The 17,950-nt window shown below is 39.2% G+C and overlaps 1 long non-coding RNA gene and 1 pseudogene across 2 annotated transcripts in view; one reads left to right on the forward strand and one right to left on the reverse strand.

Annotated features, from left to right (window-relative positions):
- The window catches only part of LOC145551253 (protein NLRC3-like), a 29,110-nt pseudogene extending 20,782 nt beyond the window's left edge, over positions 1-8,328 (reverse strand). Inside the window, exons 1-2 of the transcript XR_014087084.1 lie at positions 8,103-8,328; positions 7,686-8,040 (exon numbers count right to left, since the gene is read on the reverse strand). The product of XR_014087084.1 is annotated as a protein NLRC3-like (transcript). The remainder of the gene's footprint in view (positions 1-7,685; positions 8,041-8,102) is intronic.
- Positions 8,329-11,503: 3,175 nt separating this feature from the next.
- LOC145551291 (uncharacterized) lies at positions 11,504-13,037 on the forward strand. The gene is made up of 2 exons (XR_014087099.1): positions 11,504-12,252; positions 12,929-13,037. It is a non-coding gene; the product is annotated as an uncharacterized LOC145551291 (long non-coding RNA).
- The last annotated feature ends 4,913 nt before the right edge of the window (positions 13,038-17,950 follow it).

A 17,950-nucleotide genomic window follows, 5' to 3' on the forward strand; every position in this document is an offset into this window, starting at 1 on the left:
TCCTCATGTCTCCCAAACGTTGCTAAAGACCCAGAAAGTCCCTAAAACATTCATCATGATGACTTTTTAAAATACAAACAGAAATCAAATGTGACCAGAACTGGTATATTTTATGATCATGTCAGTTGAACATTGAACAGAACCTTTGGACCCGGCTCTTTGCTGCTGGAGGCTGGTCTGATTTAAATGAATAATTCCTTAGATCTGTTGCTCTTCCATGACACACAGCTGGGCTCAGCTGCATGACTCCTGCAAATTAATGAAAGGTCATATTAGAAATGGATTGGTGATAAAAGCCTCCCTGGTTGTTAGCAGCACGACTGGATTGTTTTCCATAATCACATTAATTATTTGTATAAACCGTCAAATTTCAGAGGAGAATATTTCTTCAGGTGATAAAAGGCCGAATTTGTAAAGGTAATATTTGTTGGGCTCACATGAACACATTTAAAAATAACAAACTTAGATCCAGCTCACCTCTTTGAGTGTTACTGCTGAAGGAAACACAGCTGGGTCCGGGTCCAGGTTCTGTTCTGGTTCTGATGGCTTCCTGTGAATGGAGACAGTTTGGTGATTCCACTGCTGAACTTTGACCTTTCCTGCACAGAAAGGTCATGACTCACCTGTGGCCTGGTGTTCCCACTAAGAGACATTTTAGAGGAAGGACTGGTCCTCTCTGTCCTCACACTGATCCTGCTGCCACTAGGTGCGCTCCTCCACTCACCTGAAAACACAAATAAGTTTGAAACTTTATTATTTATATTCATGTTCATTGAATTATATTTATTTTTAAATAAAATCAAATGTTGAAATGATAATGATTTGTTGAATCAATGAATAGAGTGGAAATAATTGATCATTTGTGTTTTGAGGATCTTGATGAATCTGAGACTTTGAGAGAAAATGGCAGGAGACACTCGTCCACATGACCTGTTAGTAAAACAGCTGGAGATAAAACATGAAGCTCATTGATTCAGAACTAAAATAAAATCAAGTAAGAGTAGAATACGTCATAGTAAAATTACTCAGGTAAAAGTAAAGCAAAGCGTAGAAAGTTTTCGAAAATACATTTTTCAAGAAGTTACTCAAGCAAATAAAAACTAACTCTGACTGAAGTGGAGTTTTGAATAAGTGACATTTCTCCAGTGGTGGAGAAAGTACTCAAAAAATGTACTTAAGTAAAAGTACAAATACACAGACAAAAATGTAGACAAGAAAAGTAAAGTACCACATTAACATTTACTTAAGTAAAAGTACTTGCTGAATGGCATAACCTAATCGCTAATATCATTAAGTGAACCGATATATTAATTTATACATTAGAAATGTGCATTTAATGAACAATGCCACAGATAAAGCATGTTTTTATGTTTACTCTGTAACATAGTTTAGACTTAGATATGTGATCAATGCATCATAATTTCAAGATGGAAACATCTTGTCTCCTGTCCTAAACATAACATGAACTTCACTTTTTTTTTTTTTTTTTTACCAGTAGTGGCTTTTATTTAAAAAGAAATCCAAGGATTTAGTAAAAGATCCGTCTAGAAGAATCGGATCGTTCCTGAATGTTATATCACTAAATTGCACTTTGGTCACAGTGTGTCCCATATCTGTGACACCTCAGTCAACACCTCCACACAGTAATTCAGCTCATGATGACAACTTTTTCATCGCAATGCAAACATGTTCTCTGTACAGCTAGCTTAGCTAGCATCACGTCCACAGATCTTACCTTCTTTAAGCTTTCCTTCCAAGTGACGCTAAAAGTTGGACAAAGTCCCACCGTGATTTTACATGTCGCCATATCTATGATTTATGCAGCTATTATATAACTGACATTAGACAGACATCTTCTCCGCTCAGAGGAAACCACTGCGCATGTCTGGAGCTCCGCAGCGAGTAAAGGTGGAGCCGATGGGTGACAACAGACACTAAGTCACGTTATTGCTGGATTTTACAGCGCCACTTAATCCCTGAACTTCACATTTTAACGGACAAAAAGAGCAACGAGACTTGGATGTAACGAGTAACGCGACAGTTTAGTAGAAATGTAGTGAAGTAGAAGTACAGATACTTACTGTAAAATGTAGTGGAGTAAAAGTAGAAGTACATTATTAAATCTACTTAAGTACAGATACACGAAAAATATACTTAAGTATTTCTAATGAAATGTTAAAATTGTCATCAAGGATTAATGTCACATTCTTTTACCTCAGCAGTATTTAGTATTTCATATAATATCTATGGATCCTATGAACGTCTTGCAGCTCCAGGCCGCCCGTGTTTTCTGCTGCGGGCAGATTTTCATCGGTTCCTTCCAGTTTCGGCTGGGAATCTGTTACTGGGAACTATGGAGCGGAAGTTTCTGCTGATTCTGAACGCAACGACCCTTAAAACGATCTAAACCATCACAACGAAAGAAATGTTAAGTTTCTTACCCACAGATTGCGGCAAATCCAAACTGCGTCAAAATGAGGAAAGTGAAATAAAACTCAGAGACGTTCAGGGACCAAGAAAAGTCAGAAGAAGTCAGACTCAATCTAAAATAGACGGAAATACGGAAATTTAAAGAAATGATTCTGTTTAACTGATTATATTTTCTCCCTCTAAATCAGAGGTTCCCAAACTGTGGGGCGCGCCCCTAAAGGGGCGCCGTGCCATGCAGGGGGGGCGCGGGAAGCCGTCTGGATGAAAAAACATGAACGCTGTATGTGCTGGGTTTTACCTTAGAATGGCCAACTCTCTGTTATTCCTCTGTCAGTTTGATACAGTAGGGCTTCCACACTTCCCATATCTGTGTCCTCTGTCACTTTTATCAGCAGTTAATACTGTTTAATCGGTGTTAACTTGTGGTAACCTGTTTTCCGAGCCGCCGTTAAACGCAACATGAGCGCTACGACGCTCGCGCTGGGTTTCCACCTGTGCGGCAGTGAAGGAGACCTGCTGCTGCTGGGCGGAGCTGCACAGGTGTTAGAATCATGGCAGCAAACCAGCAAAACGCAAAGAACTTTTCACAGTTTTTCCCCAAACTAACAGACTGAGTTGAGTGAAGCTGCTGGATGCAGGTAAAGTTAGTTAAAAGATGACTAGCTAATACCATACAGCACCTGAAGCTTAACAAGTAGCCTGTAGGCTACCGGTGTTGTGTCTATGTCCAGCTACGTACAATCATTGCTGGTGTCCATGTGTGTCTGTTAGCTGTGTGTGTGTCTGTCATTGGTGGTTCAGCTGTGTGTGTGTCTGTGTGGGCTTCAGCTGGTGTTGTAGCTGGTGTGGTCTGTGTGTTCAGCTGTGTGTGTCGGTGTGTGTGTCTGTAGCTGTGTGTGTGTCTGTCAGCTGTGTGTTGTGTCTGTTGCTTTTTGTGTCTGTCAGCTGGTTTCTGTAGCTTGTTGTCTGTAGCTGGTGTTTGTGCTGTTGTTCTTAGCTGTGGTGCGAGCTGTGTGTGTCTGTGTGTGTGTGTGTCTGTAGCTGTGTGTGTCTGTCAGCTGTGTGTGTGTGCTGTGTGGTTTCAGCTGTTGTGTGTTTAGCTGTGTGTGTTTCGTGTTTTGTCTGTAGCTGTGTGTGTGTCTGTCAGCTGTGTGTCGTAGTGTGTGTGGTCTGTTAGCTGTGTGTGTTCGTCATGTTGTGTGTCTTAGCTGTGTGTGTGTCTGTCAGCTGGTGTGTCTGTCAGCGTGTGTGTGTCTGTTAGCTGTGTGTGTGTCTGTCAGCTGTGTGTGTGTCTTGCTGTGTTGTTGTTAGCTGTGTGTGTGTCTGTTAGCTGTGTGGTCTGTTAGCTGTGTTGTCTGTTACTTGTGTTGTGTCTGTGTGTGGTCTGTAGCTGTGTGTGTCTGTTAGCTGTGTGTGTGTTTAAATGAACTCTTTTCTGTTTTTTGCAATGTGTTTTAAAACCATGGTCAACATTGGGAAATTATAATCAGTGGGAGGTTTTTGATTTTCTGCTGGGTTTGATTTCCTCGCCGCTCTGCGAGCAAAACTGGAAAAAAAGAGAAAAGAGAGAAGAAGTGATTTCTGAGCCTAAACAGATGGAGGGTGAACTTGAAAAGGAAAAATCTGATCCAAAGTGGAGCATCAGGTCATAGATTACACTCTGAGAGCAAATAGAAGCATTAATAACTTATTTGGCAGAGCATGATGAATATCAAAATAAGGGAGAAAAACTAAATAAAGGGATAGAATACCTGGTGCAGAAGAAAGGAGGCGACCTGTTAAACAGACGGCCTTCTGGGTAAATACCAGCTGGAAGGACTAAATGACACTAAGGGAAACTGATTGGAACTAAACTAATCCGGCACAATCCACTATTTTCACATGTGGTAAAATTAACTATATGAAAGATGAATGAAATTACAAAACAGGTAAAATTATAAACAAAATAAAGTGACATCTAATGTGTTGAAGTTTTTGAAACTCAGCTTAGCTGTAGACAGGTTTAAATTTAAACTTAATGAAAAATTGAGGTTTATAGCAACTTGAACTTTATCATGGACTAATCAATATTTTATCTCTTATTATCAAAAACAGGATTTCTTTTCATTTGAAACTTGATCACCTTAAATGTCTAAAGAGGAACAGAATTGGTAAATAAATATGAGTTTGTGTTTGATTCAAAGGGAGATTATGAAACAGCTCCAGATTCAATTATGGTTCATTACATTGGTTACAACATATTTTTGTCTCAAAGACAATTAATGATTATAGATCTAGATAATTTGGTTACCTCACTTCAAAGTGGGAAATAATATGTTTGAAAAGGAATAATCACATTTCAGCTTTGGTTTAAAACCAGAGAGCATTTATTACGAGACTTTTCATTTAGTTTGACGTGTTTTATTTTAATTTTTATTAATATTATTGTTGTTTTTATTTTCTAATAACAAAACTAACTAACTAACTAACTAACTGCTGCTTTCGAAACACATGCGTGTTGGTAGAAAGGCACAAATTGGACATGATAAACTTTTAAAGTGGATATGATTGATTATGTAAAAACAAACCATCTGATTGGACAACAACTGGCTCACAGCACTTTGTGCCTTAAATTTTGATTGAATTGATGCATAAATTCAAGTCCAACAGAACATTTGATTTGAAACGTAACGACATCTTACAGTACTGAACAATATTTGTCTACATTTATTTTCTCCTCTGTCACAAAAGAAAAATCTGATCAATTTTTCTTTTGTCAGTTCAAAATAAACATTGACACTTTTAGGAAAGCAATCCAAATTCTGATCTGAACTCTTTAAAATAATAAACTTTGCAGTACAGTTTCAGTTGGACATTTTAGAAATATGTACGGAAAAAGAATCTGAAAAATATTTCTGAGAACAATAGAAATGTTGTTGTCAGAAATGTTTGTTTTCTATTTACATGAGAAAACAAAAGGGGGAAATGATAAACAAAACATTTCTGATAAAACTTTACATTTAAAACATCTGATAGTCTACTTTCAATTCCAGATGGATGATTTGGAAAAACTTGTGAAACCCTGTAAAATTTTAGTTTTGGAGAAAAGTAAATGCAAAATCGCTTTCAAATTTTTAAATATATCAACAGGATGGAGAAGAAATAAACTCTAATTATTAGTCGGTTTAAAGATACGGTTAATTATGAATGTATTCATTTGATGTTGGTATATTGTGAGTTGATTTAATGAGCTCTTATTCTGGACCTTCCTGCATGACTGAAATACAGAGTTATAGAGAAGCTCTTACTAAATTAACAATTGGTTATTTAAAATTGAATATCTTTAATCAATATCTATGTTTATTGTCAGATTGATGGGTTTCCTGCATCACCTCTAATTTTAATTGTATAAAGTTACAGTTGGATTTAATTGTTATCATTGAGAACATTTTGGTTAAAAGTACTTTAAATTCTACGGAGCCCCAAAGGGGACATGGAGGAAAATTCAGATAAAATGTGAACAATTTTTAATTCTAAAAAGAAAACAATACATAAATACTCAGCAGTTTTGAAAAATATCAGGATAATGGTAATATTTTCATTAATGGAATAAATAATATTTGATTCGTTTTCTTTTGACCTAAATTATTAAGGAAATTTAACTGGTTGTCTTAAAGTGTGGCAATTTCACAAGGATGCTTTTGTGTAAAATTGTACAATATTGAATTAATTATTTTACATCTGCATTTGAATAACCAATAGATGAAAAGTGTCTGAAGCTGGAAATACAACATTTTGTCTAAATTTTAATAATTTCTTAGAGTTTAATTTTTGAGAGGAGATGATTCCACAATTCTGAAACATGAGGGTGAATCATCTTAACACATTTCTATCTTATCTTTGGAGCTCAGGGCAGTGGACCTTATCTGAGCCGCTCCAGTGACCCTGAGCTGAAACGAAACAAAAAGAGGCAACTCTTCATCTTCATCACAAGCTACAGAAAAGACAGTTCATTTATGATTATGTGAGCAAAAGGTGGCACACACTTTTATTTTCTTAATTTACTTTGTGTTGTACTCTAGCAGAGCTGCTTCCTGTGGTCCGACGGGGACCGTGGGGGTCGTGGAGACCGTGGGGGTCGTGGGGACCGTGGGGGTCGTGGGGACCGTGGGGGTCGTGGGGACCGTGGGGGTCGTGGGGACCGTGGGGGTCGTGGGGACCGTGGGGGTCGTGGGGACCGTGGGGGTCGTGGGGACCGTGGGGGTCGGGTTTTGTGGGTTCAGGGCCGTGTGAGGAGGTGAGGAGAAAAGCCTTCGCTGTTCTTAGCCGCGCTGACTTGGACATTTGCATTTTCTACACCTATGAATTGTACCATCTTCTGCTGGACTGCTGTTTGAGGGCAAAGACCTAGTGGACGATTCCTACAGCTTCTACAGAGGTCAGTGAGGTTGGACTGATTTTTCCTGTTGTCACATGAGGACGGATTGCAGCTCACAGGATCTGATCTCTGAGGAAACACCTGGCTGAAGGACGAGACCCAGACATGATCTCTGAGGGTCTCCTGTGGCAGAAAAGACCACCGGATTCTGCCCGACGTGAGACGGAGGTTTGAAAACAACGACATGCTGTATCTCTCCGTCCTGGGTTCTACGTCTCTGGTCATGTGACCTGGGCCCCGGGGCCCCTGGGATTCCACTCAGTCTTCAGGTTGGAGACAAAATGGCTGCCAACAGAACCTGGATAAGTTTAATGGTACAAGTGAAGCCTCGATGCAGCAGGTGTTAGGACTCTCTGCAGCATGACAACGATTGAAAAAGGATAAAAGTACGGTAAAAACTGTTAATTTCCTGATTTACAAAAGCTCAACCAGCCACACTTCAAATACAAAAGAGGATAGTCTAAGTTCTAGATGGCTCAAATTACAGTGGCTATAAATATAAGGACTCCTATTGATTCCTAACTGTGGCGGGAGCAGTGTGTTCAGAATTGGAAACTTAAATTCAAAAGCACTATTTTAACAAAGATAAAATTGGTTGCAATGACCACTAAAAAGTTACCTTTAAGGCACACAGACCCGCTACAGATGAGGCTCGAGACAATCTCACAATTCAACTATTTATTCCACAATTGGTTAATCAAAAATACTAATCTAAAATCACTCACACCTTAAAAGTCAGTTATGGCTCAACTCAGAGACGGGAGTGAAATTCGGGGTGGTGTCCTAAAAGAAAAGAAACAGCAAACGAAACAAAGCAAAACTAAAGAAAATCACGCACCAAACCAGAAGCAGTTCCACCACCAACACCACGAGCTGGCCGCTCCTGTTACAATAGAAGAAACATTCAAATTAAATACAATTATACAGTTCAGTCCACAACAACTCAAGCAGCAATAGTCCGAATTAAAAGTCCGTCCTGGGAGGAACCGATCCGCTGTAGCAGACGCCACTCAAAGCGGCACTAGAAGGATCAGTCCGAGCTGGTCACCAATCAGCCCAAATCAGCCACACTGGACCAGTGATAGGAGCCGCTTTACGCAGATCCGGACGGCGGGCATGAAGCCAGCAAGCAGGACGACAGGTGGACAACCAGGACAGCAGGCAAACAGCCGGTCAGGGACAAACAGCAGCGGCTATCAGAAATAAATGTTAGAAATGGAATCTAAAAACATGCAAACTGCAGCACTTCACTTACCGCTGAGCTCTTTATGTAGAGCCTCTAACAGGAAGGAGGAGACGTGGAGCCTGGATGTACAACACAAGCTGAGCTAAAGCTAAGCTAACAAATGTCAGGTGTGGGAAGATTCTGACCAGAGGGACGATTGATCAGCGATCAGAGTGTCGTTAAGCGCATTGTTTGAGCGCGCGCATTAATTTGCAGCTCGCGGGCAGCACCAACAAACACAGAGCTCTGAACCGGAAGGAAAACAACGTGACGTCACCAGGTGAGGGAGGCCCTTTATATACAGGCAGCCAGCGAGCGGCACAGCCAATTAGATTCAGGCACTTGTGTGGTGCGTTCAAAGCCTACAGGGCAAACTGCCACATAACGATGACTCCTAACGATTTAGGTTTATTTGGACTCCATTTTAAATCCTAGGACACTTTATTCTACGTCACATTACTGAACCAAATTGTTGGTTTACTGCACATATTGTCAATGACATATTCAATTATTTCACTGAGGTGTAAACACCCTGTTCAAATTAAATCCAACTGTTATAGTTAGCAATGAAGGAAATGTGGGCTAAATGATTTGAGTGGGTTTCTTAGTGTTTCGGTACAGAAACGGATGCATGGAATGAATCTAATCTACAAATTGTGAGTTAATCTGATCTATTGAGAAATTTTTCAGTTTTGGGCTTCAGCAAAATATAAAAGAGGTTAAATTAACAATGATGTGTCAAATAGATTTCTACAAAATAGAGTTTTTAAAACAGGGAATTAATTGTTTGCTTCTCTCTGGCTATAATTAAAAACAATTTGTTTAACCAAGTCATGCAGAGCCTGAACATTATATAATTTAATAAATCTAGTTCTATCAAATTTCTCCCCAAACTGCCAAAAACATTGATAAATATGATAAACACTACAAAAGAGGGTAATTCAGTTAAATAAATATTTTATAAAGGGTTTTGAAAGAACCAACTTTTCAAAGGTTAAAATTGTTGAACTTTTGGGATTTAAAACCATGAAGAGAATAAAATAAGTCAGTTAATTATGGAGCGTCAGGGTGAAATGTATTCTTGTAAAACAGGCTAATCATTATATGAGGTTTTAAAAGGAGAAGAAAAATACAAAGATTCAAAGTAAATTGGGATTTACAAATTATGGAACAGCTTAAAGCAGCAAACAGACGGACAGAATAAAACTAAAACTCTAGTTCTAGGTGTAATTATTGATTCCAGGTAATAATGTCTAAACATTTCTCATAATCATAATCTACAGTTTTTGGTTTGAGACAAAACAGGGTTGTCTTTAATTACATGAGTGGAATATATTACAAAGGATCTTAATTTAACACGGATCATTAACGTTTCACACTATTGATAATATTTAACAAGCCTTTAGTATAGCGAGTCACTTCTTATTAAATGAGGACTATTTGATTGAACTTGATTAAAGTAACAAAAGTAAAAGATTTATAGAGGGTTTACATTTTCTGGTAAAGTTTCTATTAGGGATAATTCATTTATACATTTCAAATGATATTCCTTTGATAAAACATGACTGTGGGCAGTTTTGCACATTAATTTCATAACCTGATCTTTACATGACTTTTTGTTTGGTTTCTGATTTTGTCTGATCCTGTGAATATCCAACACTTAAAACAAGCAAAGCTATTTTTGGGGATTGAAATGTTACTTAGTTTAAGCATTTATTTAACTATTATTAAGAGGAGAACTTAAATAACAGATGCTATTGATATATTGATCTTTTATTGGCTTAGTATAAAAAAATCTTCATCTTCAAGCAGCAGCTTTAAAAAAAGAAGGAAAAACATGATGATGGTGGCCAACCTGAAAGAATCTTCCTCCCTCCTCTCCTCATCACCTGTGGATGCTGCTGCTCCCTGCCTGAGGTCCTCGGCTGGTCAGTGCATCAGAACAGCGGTACCAACAGAACCCACCTGTCCATCAGATGGTTTCCCAGAAGACGATGGTGGAGCTGCAGCTTTCCAGAGTTTAAGGGCAGGACTAGCATCTAGTGACACAAATAGATGCTGTCCTTCACTTTAATGTTCTTTATATAATCCATTGATTTCCCTTTTTGTTGTGTTTCTGTGTTGCAGAATGAAGTCCAGTCCTTTCTGGGTTTGCCAGGATGTGAGACTGTGGCGCCTTCTACGATTGGTGGACCAGTTTACAGCTGAAACGCCCCTGAAGCCTCTCAGGCCGGTCAGGGTTTCCCATCGAGCTGCAACATCTGGACACGCAGAAACTGGTTTGACGTTGATAGAGAGACTGATATGATTAAACTTTATTACTATTACATTTTACTTAAAGCATTTTTACTTGTTTCCTCATCATAGTTCATTCATACCAGTTTATTTTGACTGTGCTGCCTTGATCCTGATTTATTGTTTTGCTGTTTAGTGTTAGTTGTATGTTCTGTGCCTTTCATATTCATTATTCTAAGCTTTTCTTACCGTTTCATTTAACTTTGCATCCTTTCTGTAGTTCATTAACTTTTAAATATTACCTTAAAATTTCAAACAAGTTTGGTTTATCAACGTACTAATAGATCGTTTTACGCATTATTCCTTATTGCTTCATTGACATTAAAGGATAGTATCTTAACATTTTACCTTTTATTAAATTTGGCTCCTGTTTTAGTTCTTAACTTTTAAAACATATATAAATCTAACACTTTATTGACTTTGCATTTTAGTAACTTACTCATTTACTTTTTATTCATTTGAAAATATTAACCCAACACTTTATTTCTTTTGGCATTTTATTAAGTTTTGAAATAATATCCTGACCCTTCATTCAATTTGCATTTCAGTGCATTCTAACAGTTCCCTCAATATAACTTTTAAACATTTCATGTGTCATTAAATATAACATTCATCTCTTTTAACCTTTATTACTAAAGAAAAAACAGAAAACATTCAGATTGAGCTTTTTTACAGTTCTTTAACCTTCTATGGCACAGCGTTGACCTGAGCTAATATTAAACAAAAAACAAACAAATCTGGTTTAAAAATGAATAAAGGATAAAAAATCAAAAATGAAATAATTTACGGTCCAAAATTAAGATTGATGTGTAATTGAAGATGACGAAGCTCTGACAAAACTGCAAAAAATATTTTCTCCCACCACAAAAAAACCAGTCACGCCATGGTGGGTTGACCTATGTTCCTCCAAATTAACACTCTAACATCCTTTAACTATTTTATTTCTTTATTAGCTTGTAAGGGGACATTGTGACTGCGATCCACCGCCTAAGAGGCCTCGGGGTGCCCTGTCCGTTTTTACCCCCAGAAATGAAATGAAATGAATGAAAGACGACATCAATACTTGAAATGAAGTTATGTATGTCAACATCTGCAAAAGCCTCGGGGATGTTTTCCGGAAGGGACAGTGTCGACTCTAGGGTTTGTCTTCTCCTTTTAGAGCCCAACAGGGGGAATGTTGAGACGTTTTACCAGGTGGAGAAAGAGTCACATGCTGTTAGACCCGTAGTAAAGAGCTACATGTTTGATTCTGTTAGACTCCAAGGTCCATTTCTCATGAAAAAGAAACGTTTTCTCAGGCCACAGAGACATGGTGAGATTTCAGGGAGTGTCTTCAGTCCATATAATCAGCTGCTGCCCTCTTTCTCCTCAGACGCTGCACAGACTTTTTAGAAACTTTTCTCGGATGTGATGGTTAAAGTTTCTCCTTTCAGCGCTGAAAGTGAATAAAATAAGTAAAGTCTGAATGATTTTCTTGGCTGATTTTATGCTCCGTGTCTCAATACAAATTATGATTCATCGATCGGGATTTCCATTCCCAACAGGGGGCGCAGGAGAAAAAGTTTGGGAATCACTGCTCTAAATATTTACTTTTGTCTGCTCTATTAATGAAATAGAAAGCAGAAATTAAATAGAAAGGTTTGATTAGACGTCTTTCGCTGAAGTCACGTGACTGCTGAGATGACGTCACACCGTCAGCCTCAAGGACATCCTGGTCGTAAGAGTAATAGACATCAATACTAGACGCCTCATGGAGGCTGAGTCGTAGTAAAAGCGTCCGCCATCTTCTATGTGGCAGCAGAGGATCAGAGCTCCTTCAGTCCTGTGCTGTGTGTTTCTACCGTTTTACGAAACAAACTGGATTCATTAGGATTACCTTCCCCAGGTAAGGATGAAAGATCAGAATCACTTTGCAGCCAGAAATTTGCTTTAAAGCAACCGGAAAATTTTTTATTCCTAAATTGGCCTGAAATAACCGCTGATTGTTAGCATAGCAGCTAATATAACCGCTGGTTGTTAGCATAGCAGCTAATATAACCGCTGATTGTTAGCGTAGCAGCTAATATAACCGCTGGTTGTTAGCGTAGCAGCTAATATAACCGCTGGTTGTTAGCGTAGCAGCTAATATAACCGCTGATTGTTAGCGTAGCAGCTAATATAACAGCTGATTATTAGCATAGCAGCTAATATAACCGCTGATTGTTAGCATTGTAGCTAATATAACCGCTGATTGTTAGCATAGCAGCTAGTATAACCGCTGGTTGTTAGCGTAGCAGCTAACGTTTCATCCTGTTTTCTAATGAGAGCTGATGAGAAACGGCTGTTAGAGGAGAAGTTGATTAAAAACCAGAGGATTTAGTGAGTAAAGGTCGGTCAGGATCAGAGCTGGAGCTGCTGGTCTTCAGTCTGTTTCCAGCTCAGCTTCACCATGTCGGTATTTAGCTATAAAGATGCTACGAGTCAGAGCCCAACATGCTGAAAATGGCTTTTTATGAATGTGAGGAAATATTTATGTATTTTCTATTACACTTTGGATAATTTTCTTTTATTCTTGGCTTTAGCCTGTGAACCAGGACGTCTCAGAAGTCATTGAGTTCTCCCAGTGTGACCAGCAGACTGAAGCCTGTGACCAGTGTTCCCAGTATAATAAATACATGTTTTATTCTTTCACTTTTGTGTATTTTAAATACCTCAATCTGAAGTATTAGTGTATTAATGTAGCTTTGTAATGAATAAACATAATTTACTCTGTTAGAATTATTTTCACTCTGCTGTCAATAGTTGACAAACTGTAATAAATATTTATTCTCTGGAAAAAGTAAGAAAATATGTAGTTTAATGTTTGATAATGACTGATTTATAATCAAAAGTAATTTCTCAATAACGTATAAAAAATACAGGAAAATTATTTGTTTCTTGTCTTGAAATGTTAAATGTACATTAAATGATCTGCAGCTGCTTTAAATACTTTGAACCACGACAACGCATGTATATCTATCTAGTTATCGGATTCTAAACAATTTCATGACTTATTCTCGTCATAACTTGTTGCGTCTGCTGAACTGACACTCCGCTGCCGGTCGATCTCCTCCTCGTACTGGACGATGGTTTTTTCCAGCTGGGTGAAGATTTCTTCAGCAGCAGCAGTTAGTCTCTCTCTGATAAACTCTCTCAGAGGCTCAACGGAACACATTGTTGCTGCGCAGACTCACAACACACCTGGACACGGCCTGAGACACACGAGCTAACGAAGCTAACCGGAAGCGGTAAAATGCAGCCTGCTGCTGCCACCTGCTGGACAGAAGTGAAGCTCAAACATGTGAACGTCAGAATAAATAATAATATAGGTATTATCTAATAATACCTGCTGGTTAAATGCTTGTGGTCTCACTAGCTGAAGCGGTTCGAGTCTCACGCAAAAGGCTGGAAGTTGTTTTTCCTGCAGCTGCATGAGAACCAAACTGTCTCTGGGGTCAAACTCTCAGCCTGCAGAGCTTTCAGTCCAAACAGTGACCGTCTAATATGCTCTGTTCTGGTCACAATATATGAAGAAACCTGATTCAGCGATTTCACCCAGCAGTGCTCGATATATAAAGAAACTAAATATTTATATAGCACTACATTTAGTTATTTCTTTAAACAAACTACTATTTATCTCCTTACACAAATCAGAGTTTATAGTTTCTCATGGTTTTTGCTAAATTAAGGGCCTTTTGTGCTACAGCAGAAATATTTAAAACTATTTTACTTTTAGCTCATGATGAGAAAAAACATCAACCATCAAACCCAAAACATCTACTGGTGTTTATCTGCAGCAGTCTGGTCATCACACACACACACACACACACACACACACACACACACACACACACACACACACTCACACACACACACACACACACACACACACACACACACACACACACACACGTATACAGGTATATGTGGTTTAGCATGCCTTTTTCGCCAAACAGGCCCGGTGGTGGTTTAGATGGACTACCCTTTCCCAAGTAGCTAGAGCAACGAGAGATGGCTTAAAACACTGTAAAAATCTGAAATTTTTTTAGCTCACTTTAGGTTTCAGATAGCAGCTACACAGCCTTTGTTTCAGCAATCTGACACCATGGTGAGTTATATGGACATCAGCAAATTTACCATTTATGCTTACCTGTGCACAGTTATTCCACCAACATGTCCATATTGAGAGCTACGGCTTCAAATTGGGATTTAATTTTTAAAAACCTGGCGTCTGGGACTGTTTAGTAATAAGACACGTCCACAGTTTTTTTCCAGTCAATCAGATGATGACCGGCTAAAAGCGCGTGTAATGTATGGAAAATGTCTGTAAAAGTGCAATTCATACACACCGCCGCTTGAAATCAGGCAGCGCTGTGTTATACACTGGAATACACAAATCTCAGGTCACATGGTATAAAAGGACAATTAAAGAAAGTGAGATATCACGCTGTTTATTCACTGAAAGTACAAATATATGGTCCACATCATCCAAAAACTGGCATAGTTCCATTAAAACTTTAGATTTATGAGAAAAAGTGTTGTTTAGATACTCAAACTTTAAAATACACTCTTTGATTCATGAGGACATCAGCATTGTCCTTGTATTACCCTTAGGTCCGTAAGTGCGTATTAATTCAAAAGGCAGGCTAAACCACGGATACCAACACACACACACACACACACACTGTCGAGAAAAGTCGAGCTCATCCCACTTCCCCATGCTGGAGATTTTAGTTTAATAGTAATAATAAATAAAATTACCTTAAAATTAATGACATAGGTGACATCAAGACCCAACAATAGAGTCAGACTGTAATAAAATGAATCTGGTTGTGTGTTGTTATTGTGTCCTGCAAACTTTGCTTTAATTCTACTTTTTTATATTTAATCATAAAAAATCATAGTCAGGCAGAAAGAAAGTCATGAAACAGGAAAAGCTGATTTCCTTAATAAAGAGGAAGTTTCTGTCTTGCATCAGGCTAAAAATAATTCAGACCATTCCTTATTTTAAAGCATTAAAGGTTTTTAAAGAATAAATCTAAACATTTGAGAGATTGGATAAAACCCACAGTAAAATACTTAAAATAATGACTTATCATTATGCCAATAATTAATATTGGTTTAACCAGTGGTTGATGTTGATTGATTATAAGAATATTTACACTTACTCTTACACTTGTGGAAGTACTTAAAGGTGAAACAAGTAACTGTAACATGGTATCAGATAATTACAATAATGGATTATTATTGGGTTCTTTCAGAAATGTCTGTAATAACTCACCTTATGATTATAATAAGAGTAACTAATAAGTTATGGTTATTATAACATTATAAATGAATGTTGAATCAGATAAACTAAAAGGTTATAAATGTGATTTTGACATTGAACTTGAAAAGGTGTAAAATGTTGTAACTGTAATTAAAGGTCACTGATGTTGTGTAGGAGGTAGATGGTAGGTGGAAGGACAGGGCAAAAATAGGAACTGATAGGAGAACGGAGAAGACAACGCCTTATTGCTAAACTTCAACTTGCCTAAGAAAAGGTTGGGCAGGAAACAGAGGTAGGAGGAACTGTTGAGCAACTTGGGGACATTAGAACAGAGATCCGGTCATAAGGTCTCCAGGGTGATGGAGATGAGATCATCTGTCCAAGCAGTCAGCCAATGAGACAGGCACAGCAACAAAGCTAGCCAATGTAAATGCACCAAAAGGTGGATAAACCCTTTATAAGGTGGGTGCAACAGAGGAATCTTTGGTTGGATCCTTCAGGCAGCTTCGAGCCAAGACGGAGATGGACAAAGAACTCTGCAGCTGAAGAAGAGCCGGGGCCACAGAACCGAAGACTGTTCTGCACATGGGGACCAACCCGTTAGCCCCGCAACATGTGGCTTCAAATCGCACTTCTCTCAACAGCTGGGTTTAGACCCCCAAAGACCAAGGCAAAGATGAAGATAAAGACAAAGATAAAGACAAAGGCAAAGAACAAAGGCAAAGAGGAAGAACTGGTGTGTTCCTTCCGTGGGACCAGAAAGATCGTGAGACGAGTAGAAGGGAGCTACAGAGCTGCAAGACATGAAGCTGAGTACCGCTACGCGCATGAGGAAGTCACCCTGAGGCCAGAGACCTGCCGCTCTAAGTCAGTACTCTTCCTGTACTGGGAACCTCCTGCTGCTGCAACACCTTCTTCATCATCAGGCCAGTTCTGGGGTTCAAAATGCCAAACTCTGTCCGTCTCTCTCAAAGTTTCCCTTTTTTAGTTCTCAGTGTCAGCATTAGGGAAAGATAGGCTAGATTATTGATTTTACTTATTTGATTATTTCTGCTACTGAATTAAGCTGTACTGACCCTTGCAAAATTGCCTTACTAATAAAATAATTAGCATTTAAGAAAATCTAAAAGATGTTGTGGACATTCAATTAATGAGTCACCTTAAAGTTCTTTGATGGTTGTGAAATAGCTATGAAGTTTGATTCTGGGAGGAAAAAGTAGAAATGTTTTATAGGTTGCTTTTGGCCAAAACTAAAACAACACCCTTGGGACTCGCCCGAGTCACTAAAACCAACCTGGTTCAGTAACAAGTGCAAGTTGTAAAAAAGAGAAAGAGCGACCGTTAACAGGTGTGCTCTGTGAAGCTAGTTGGTTGCAAGCTACTCAATCTGGCTAATTCACAGGGTGAAAAAGGGTGGGACATCTGGAGGGGGAGGTCGTTAGAAACCAGGCTAGTCTTTCTCGATGCCAGCTTAAACAGAGTTTACTCAGTTCTGAACAGGGTAAAATCCCAGCAGATTTAGAAAACTCAAATTACCCGTTAGATGGAGAGCTGGCTGCACATCTCCCTCCTCTGAGAAGGGGAAGTAGAGTGAGAGAGAAGGGGGGGGAGGTGTTGCGCAACAACAAGTGGCGCCCAACGTGGGGCGTTGCGTAACCACAACAAGGTGGAGCCCAACGTCATAGAAGTCTAAGCGTGTAAAACAGGAGGATAGTTCTGGATCTCGCAGTAACTACACGGCGTGTGGGTGAGGGGAGTTTCACTGAGGACAGTTGACCATGTCCATCAGTGACGCTAGTAGCCAAGATAGCCTAGACCCATTCCTGCTCGATGGCTTAAGAGAGGCTTTGGGGGATAGGCAACTCGGAGACAAGGAGGACGACGCGAGGTCGTACGTCCAGAAGATGTAAGCAATTTCACAAGGAAGTGGTGAAATGCATCTGGAGCTCAAGGTCGAGCATCTTATAGCACGCATGAGGGAGCTCATTGGCGTGGAAATGATGAAGTGGACTGCTATGTCCAGCAGAGGAAAATTGTCCTTGTCGGAGCCGAGAAGTGGGACAGTACTCCCAGAGGACGGGAGGCCCCATGGATAACAGAAAAGAGAGGTGAGGAGTACCTCTTGGTGCTGATGGACATGGTGTAACAGTGACAGCTGAAAAAGAGCAGGTCTTCCCCTGCAGAGGAACTCCGTTCACGTCACAGAAAGCCGGAAGGCGAAGGCACTTCTCCTTTTTGCCCAGAGAGGGAAAGGGGAAGTTGCAGTTTACAGTGTCATTGAAAACAGGACAGAAAG

The sequence above is a fragment of the Poecilia reticulata genome, chromosome 4, assembly GCF_904066995.2.
Source record: "Poecilia reticulata chromosome 4, P_reticulata-male-v2, whole genome shotgun sequence".
Classification (NCBI taxonomy): domain Eukaryota; kingdom Metazoa; phylum Chordata; class Actinopteri; order Cyprinodontiformes; family Poeciliidae; genus Poecilia; species Poecilia reticulata.